This window comes from Arachis ipaensis, chromosome B10 (genome assembly GCF_000816755.2).
Source record: "Arachis ipaensis cultivar K30076 chromosome B10, Araip1.1, whole genome shotgun sequence".
Taxonomy (NCBI): domain Eukaryota; kingdom Viridiplantae; phylum Streptophyta; class Magnoliopsida; order Fabales; family Fabaceae; genus Arachis; species Arachis ipaensis.
In genome coordinates this window covers 20,808,014-20,816,180 of record NC_029794.2, presented here as the reverse complement: position 1 = coordinate 20,816,180, position 8,167 = coordinate 20,808,014, and positions in this window count along the sequence as shown.

The window sequence follows — 8,167 nt, the reverse complement described above, 5'->3', positions numbered from 1 at the left end:
GAAATAAGTTGAATTGAATAGAAAAACAGTAGTACTTTGCATTAATCTTTGAGGAACAGCAGAGCTCCACACCTTAATCTATGCAGTGCAGAAACTCTACCATATGAAAATACATAAGTGATAATGGTTCAGGCATGGCCGAATGGCCAGCCCCTATGAAAGTCTAAGATAGCATAAAACTGATCAAAGATGTCTAATACAATAGTAAAAAGTCCTATTTATAATAAACTAGTTACTAGGGTTTACAGAAGTAAGTAATTGATGCATAAATCCACTTTCGGGGTCCACTTGGTGTGTGCTTGGGCTGAGCTTGAATGTTACACGTGTAGAGGTCAATCTTGGAGTTGAACGCCAGTTTGTAACGTATTTCTGGCGTTCAACTCTGGCTTGTGACGTGTTTCTGGCGTTTAACTCCAGACAGCAGCGTAGAACTGGCGTTCAATGCCCTTTTACATCATCTAAACTCGACCAAAGTATGGACTATTATATATTGCTGAAAAGCCGTGGATGTCTACCTTCCAAAGCAATTGGAAGCGCGCCATTTTGAGTTCTGTAGCTCCAGAAAATCCACTTTGAGTGCAGGGAGGTCAGAATCCAACAGCATCAGCAGTCCTTCTTCAACCTTTGAATCTGATTTTTGCTCAAGTTCCTCAATTTCAGCCAGAGAATACCTGAAATCACAGAAAAACACACAAACTCATAGTAAAGTCTAGAAATGTGAATTTAACATAAAAACTAATAAAAACATCCCTAAAAGTAACTAGATTCTACTAAAAACATACTAAAAACAATGCCAAAAAGCGTATAAATTATCCGCTCATCAGTCCCCATACTTTCACTAAAATTGCAAATTGGTCCCTGTTGTCAAACATGTGCAGGTCACATGTTCAAAATAAAGAATATTCTGAGAATATTCTGTTAAATCAAACACTGTTTGAACGGCGAGGACTAAATTGTAAATTTTAATTCTCTTTAGGGACCCAATTATAAACTTTTAAAGTGTAGGGACTAATTTGTAATTTTACTGAAAGTATAGGGACTAACTGTGTAATTTAACCTAATATTTATTCTATATTCAGAATGCTGAAGATGAGCTTAGCAACCGAGACTGATCCTTCGTTTCAAGGACAAACGGAGAAAAGCAGTATAAACAAACCTTCGGATTCCATGTAATTTCTTTTTCTTATATCATTTTCTAAATTCTTTTTTTACCATATTCTTCTAATTCTATATATATATATATATATATATATATATATATTTAGAACAAAGAGCCCTTTAATATTTTATTCAAGAAAACAAAGGCAGAAAAAAATAAAAATCTGCAACTACGTAAGTTCTAAAAAAAGAGCCTTTCCGAGTGTATTTGGTTATTATTTGGGTGCATTGTTATCTTATTTGGGTGTATTTCAGGTTCAATCGAGAAGAAGAATTGTTGAGTGAGCCAGCTCAACAACAGATGATCTTTTTTTGACCGTCCTCTCAACCGCTTAATATGTAAGTTTTATAACAAAATTTCAACCTTCTAATCATCTATTTTAAAAGGGCTTTCTTAACGTTTTATTTTTGTCTTGTTTAGAGTTCCAATTCAACTATGCCTGCCTTCATCCCAAACAACATCAGCAAGCCCTGTGCCACTAATTGAACCATCTCCCCCAACAGAGAGGTGAGCAAAAATATTCGGGTGCATTTCATTATTGTTTGGGTATATTGTTTTCTTATTTAGGTGTATATCTTGAAAATTGAGTTGTAATTGATTTTTTTATAATCTGATTCATTTTCTCTAACCCCGCAGCACTCCACAACCCCAGGGTTGATGAAAGCAAATCAATGGTGCCACCAGCTCCATTTAAAATGTAAGTTCATCACAATAGAACTTGGTTTTCGATATCACTCGTTTATTCTTATTCTTATAGTACGATATATGTCAACACGCAGTGATCCAGCCCCTAAAGCCACTGCTGCTGCACTATTGATGATGGCTCGGACAGCATCCTATGTACCTAGAGAATTACCGTTGCCATCATTCAGGCTTCGCTTGAATGATTCAAACCAAGAAGAAACACAGACCCAAAAGGGGGTGGGGCAACCAGAACCTCAGGTGGAAAAAAGTCTAGAAACCACAATACTAACAGAAGAATTAGATGTGCTGGTGGAAAAAATTGCAAAGAGTGGAGAAAAGACAACACCAGATTTTTCAGAAGGTAAAAGTCCCCCAACTGAAAAGCAGACTGTGAGCCAGATTTTTGGCAAGTTTGAAACTCCTACAAGGAGAAATTTAATGTCGGCCAAAATGAAAGAAAAATGCTACCTCTGGGCCACACGTATAAGGACATACGCGGACGACAGTACTGATGAGTATGATCCACTTTGCACACTCAATGCCCAACAACCGTTGGTGTTGTCAAGAGTCCACTTTACATCTCTAAAAGCTACTTCAATATCGAAGCTGACGTAAGATTAGAATAAGATTAATGATTATGTTATGACATGTGACTGCAATATTGATTGATGTAATTAATTTGGCTGTTTTGTTTTTCTAGATTATCACTGCTATGTGCCTGATCCTCAACCAAGAAAATATTAAAAGATTCCAAGAAGAAATTTACTATCTCCCACCTAATATTGTGGTAAGGTGTAATGTATTAAAATTTGGGTGCATTTTGTTATCTTTTAGGTGTATTAAAAGATTTCTTTTGGTGTTTCACAAATGCTGTAGAACATGGCCATTGGAAATCATCCAGCTGGGGAGTTCTTACAGCCAAAATCCAAAAAGCTATTTAATGTCGAAGACTACCCAATGTTTATACCCTTTTTGGACCGGAAAAAATTAGCATCACATCCATATGTAAGTCTTCATTTCTAAAACTTCTTATCACAATTCTTTGTTTATCTACGAATTAAACTAAAATACTGTTCAATGTGGAGATGTTTCAGATTTTTGCACCTGTTTGCTATTCAGAGCATTGGTGGATATGGGTGGCTGACGTAAGAAAGAAAAAATTTTATATACTTGACCCCTATCACAAGACGTGTCCCTCCAAACCCAGAATGAAGCTAAATAAATTTATTGTAAGTTGATTATGGTTTTTTCGTTTTAAAATTTGGGAGAATTTGAATTCAAAGTAAGTTGTATATTGTAATCCTTTGGGTGTATTCATTTATTAGATTTATTCCTTCTTATATTCGGCTTTGTTTTTTGTTTTTAGGGGTATGTGATTTCGAGAATTAGGGTATGCCGGGGGCACCTCTCAAGATAAAAGATCGTGAAATAGAACCTCCTTACATTGACATTTCAGGCCAACAAACATCGTACGAATCTTTCACTCTAAAAATTGTGTTCTCTTGCTGTCCTATTTTAATTTGCTATGGTAAATTATTTTTGGTTTTCAGCTATGATTGTGCTGTTTATGTCATGAAATGTCTTGAAATAATTGAGTCTCAAAAAGTTAAAAGGGGAAGTATGAGTGAGACAATTAGGCTCGTGTAATTGTATTTAAAACTATATAACTCTCTATTACTTTTCTAAATTAACAGAGTTGATTAAAAAAATATTCTTTCAAACTGTAGGCAGAGGTGGACCACTTCAGAGTTGAATTTGCTTCCCGAATTCTTTTTCATGACATGAATCGTGACAGAGATACAGCGATCAAGGGAAGTGAAGCAATGAGATTGTCGAAGCCATCTGCAGCTTTGTTGAGTCCATATTGTCAAGTAGATTCATATGATATTGACAGTGACAGTGATTGATTTCAGTTTTATCTAGTCTTGAAATAGTTTGAACACTTGTAAATTTTGTGAATATTTAATGCATTTGTATTATAAAATTTGTTTGCATAAATAAACTGTCTGTGCTGTATTCAAAAGCTGTAAATTATAGGTACATAAAAAATAAAGGAAAACAATACCAAACCAACTAATACGCCCAATTACTTTAATTATGTACCCAAATATAACCCGAATACACCCATTTGATATACCCTAAAACCTAAACCCTAAACCTGTAAACCCTAAAACCCTAAACCCCTAAAACCTAAACCCTAAACCCTAAACACCTAAAACCTAAACCCTAAAATCCTAAACCCTAAACCCTAAACCCTAAACCCTAAATCCTAAACCCCCAGACCCTAAACCTTAATTATGCACCCAAATATAACCCGTATACACCCAAATATATACCATAAACCCCTAAAACCTAAAACCCTAAAAGCCTAAACCCTAAACCCTAAACATGTAAACCCTAAAACCTAAACCCTTAAAACCTAAATCCTAAATCCTAAACCCTAAACCCTAAACACCAAAACCTAAATGTCAAACCCTAAACCCTAAAACCTTAGACCCTAAACCCTATACCTTAATTATGCACCCAAATATAACCCATACGCACCCAAATATATACCCTAAAACACTAAACCCTAAAACCCTAAACCCCTAAACCCCAAACCCTAAACCCCTAACCCTAAACCTTAATTATGCACCCAAATATAACTCGTATACACCCAAATATATACCCTAAACCCCTAAACCTCTAAACCCTAAACCCCTAAACCCCTAAAACCATAAACCCTAACCCCTAAACCTTAAACCCTAAAACCCTAAAATCTTAAACCCTAAAAAATAAAAAGAACACTAATTTCTAACATAAACAGCAGCATCTGAAAAATATAAAATTAAAATGTCAAACACAAGAATATTCAGAAATACACCCAAAAAACTGAGCATTACACCAATATCCTGTAATTATACACCTAAAAAACTATCACTTGTTGTTGGTTCAATGAACTGATAATTCATAACATGTCCGTGATATTGGCTGGAATTTGGTTGTACCACTGATGCAGCATCAAAAAGGTTTAACTGGAAATAATAAACTCACATATTAGCAAAACTATTAACAAGAAAATTAAACTCAATCACTACCTATTTAAAGAACATCACTTTTACCTCGCTTATAGCTTTGGTTTTCTTCTTCTTTGAGGCATTTGCAATCTGTTTGTCCAACTTTGAACCTAGACTATTTTTTTTGAACCCTTGGAGGGCTTTGAAGCTCGTTAACGGATTCCAAGTTGGCATTTTCGTGAGATAACGAACATGTCCCCTTCCTTTTGGCTTTCAGTTCTTCCATCTCAACCATGACGTTATCGTAGGCACGGTGCAGAATGGCGGTCAGCTCCTCGGATTCTGATGTAAATTCGCATATATTTTGTGAACAAAACACCAATTCGTTAAACCTTTTGCTTCTTGGCTCCAAAAGTGGCTCGTCGTGGCTGCTCTTGATGTGTGTGTGTCACCTCTTTACCTTCTTGCTCCATCATTCCAATATATATCTCGATGACACTTGGGTTACTTGTTCAAAGCTTAACATGCTTAGGGCGTGACGGCACAATATCCCTATTGACTCGAATAATAAGCATTGGCATTTCACTTGGGCTGCTACTGAGTCGTAAGTTACCGCAAACTTGTTGAATATTGAGCTGGAAACTTGTTCTCCAACTTCGTATACTGAATATCATAGAGCGGAGTTCGTTAATCTTGTGATGCAATTCGCCTTCCCTTTGAATTGTGCTTGGACTTCCCTAAACTTTTGGTGAGTGTACACATGTTGAAACTGAGCTTCAATAGAGGATCTTGTTGCACATGGTATGACCGTGTGAAAATCTGCATCATCAGATTCTCTCTCTGGTTGCTCCCTGCTTCCAAGGCAATTATCGTGTTGTTTGACAAATTGGATAAGCGAGCTGTTCCGAGTAATGAACTTGTTAAAAAATGAATGCATGCTCTCGCTCATTTGTGTGCTTCTCATCCCGACCCAGAAGTGGTGATCCAGATAAAATGGAACCCATATATGACGCTCTTTATAAAGATTTGCAAAATACACCCAAATCAGACTATAATGCACCCAAAAACATGCAATTTGCACCTCTGCTGCAGATTTTAAACGTCATTACCTGAAAGCCACTTGTTGTCTATAAGACCATACTTCAGCAGAAAATCATCCCAATTCCTATCAAATGATTCTTTGGTATGAGAGTTCCAAACAACTTGGCTCATTTCTTGTTCGATTTCTATGTGTCCCTTGTATTCGTTTAATTTGCTTGGAATCTTCTTCGTGATATGCCAAATACACCAACGGTGAATTGTTGTGGGCATACAAACCTAGATAGCCTTTTGCATCGATGCACATTGATCGGTGAGAATCCTTTTCGGAGCATTTCCTCCCATGCAACGAAGCCAACATTTAAATAACCATTTGAATGATTCAATATCTTCGTTTTTCATCAAAGCGCATCCAAGAAGTGTTGACTGATCGTGGTGATTCACCCCGACAAAAGAACCACAAACCAGATTATACCTGAAACAGATTACCACAAAACAGAATTAAAATCAACAAAATGCACCCAAATAATGATCCTATGCACCCAAAAACCTCCAATATACACCTCTGCAGCAGATTCATAAAACAACATAAATTCAGCATCATAAACCAGAACACAATATTACCTGTTTGTATTGTAGGTGGTGTCAAATGAAATAACATCTCCGAAATACTCACAGGCAGCTCTACTCCTTGCATCTGCCCAAAAAGCAAGCTTAATGGACTGATTGTCCTCGAGTTCGAGCTCAAAAAAGAAATTCCAATTCTTCTCTTTCATTCTTAATAAGTATTTCCCGAATTCTTTTGCATCCTCTTGTTCCGAAACATTCCGCACTTCTCTAGTGATGTAATTCCTCACGTCTTTTTCGATAAAATTTAACTCGCGGTGACCCCCGGCTGCTGCAACAAATTATTGGAAAGTTTTGCTAGGTCTGATTCCGGCTTCCTCATTATTCTCTATTGTACGACGCACGGACATGCTTAGTTCCCTGTGCTGTTTGAGTATCTGTGCTTGATCTGGACAGCAGGGATGTGAATGATGCAACATTACCTTCGAAATGATCCAAACACCAACATTCTTCAATACGTGTATATAAATTCTTGCAAGACAATTTAAACCAGCGGAGGGATTTGTCTTCTCGGTAGAGATATTTTCGATTTCCATTTTTCCTCTCTGCTACATGTAATCAATTGATTCTTAATTTCGTTTCCTTTCTTATTTGTGCACCAAACTCTTGTAGAAAAATCTGCAACCTTTGAATAATCCTTGTAGAATTTTGCAACATCTTCAAGAGAGTTAAAAGTCATCCCAACTTTGGAGACAAACTGGTCATCAACACCACAGAAGGTCTGCAAAAATACACTCAAAATATACCATATTAAAAGAAGCATAAACTATAGAATGCAAATACAACTATAAAACCATTATCAAAAATAAGAAAACCAAAATCATGAATCATAACTATACAGAAACTAAAACAATTCAACTAAAATAATAAGACAATTCACCCTCCGTCAGATGAAAAGTCATAAACTGTAAATGCACCCAATTATTACTGATCTACACCCGAATGTCTGATATAAAATGGACAAAATTATTTTAATTCTAATGAGAACTAGTGCATTAGATTCAATCCAAATAAGGAAGAATAAACAGCAAATATCACAGACAAGGTGCACGCATTATTCAGCTACACATCAAAAACTACTAATTGGATTCAAATTCAGATTCAATTACTAACTAAAACTAAATCACACCTCAGGAACTTCATTGGATTCAGTTTCAAAATCCACTTAGCTCTGGTTCAGCTGACAATCTGAAGTTGAATCATCCATTATCTTCAAAAACGATTTCACAACTTGATGGATAAAACCACAATGAAAAATCTGACGCACGTAAATGAAGAAAAAGAAAGCAAAGAGAAACGCATGTAAAAGACAAAGGAGAAGACAGAGAGAAACGCACAAAAGAGATGGAAGAGAGAAGACAAGAAAATGCAAAAGAAATTCGAAAAAGAAAACGAAATCCTTTTGAAAAAAGAAGAGATATATTTGCGCGTTGATTGATTGAAAAATCTATTAAGCATGCGCGTGAAACATACGTGCCAAGAAAAGCGCGTTTCAGGGATAAGTGATATTGAGAACTTGTAAGACTTGTATAGGAAAAAGATTTGTATGTGGAGATTTTCTGTTTATGTTAAGTGTTGAGATCTGAAATACTAATAACAATATAATATAAGTATTTTATTTTAAAATAATTACAGAAATTATAAATAAGCATGTGTGATACTG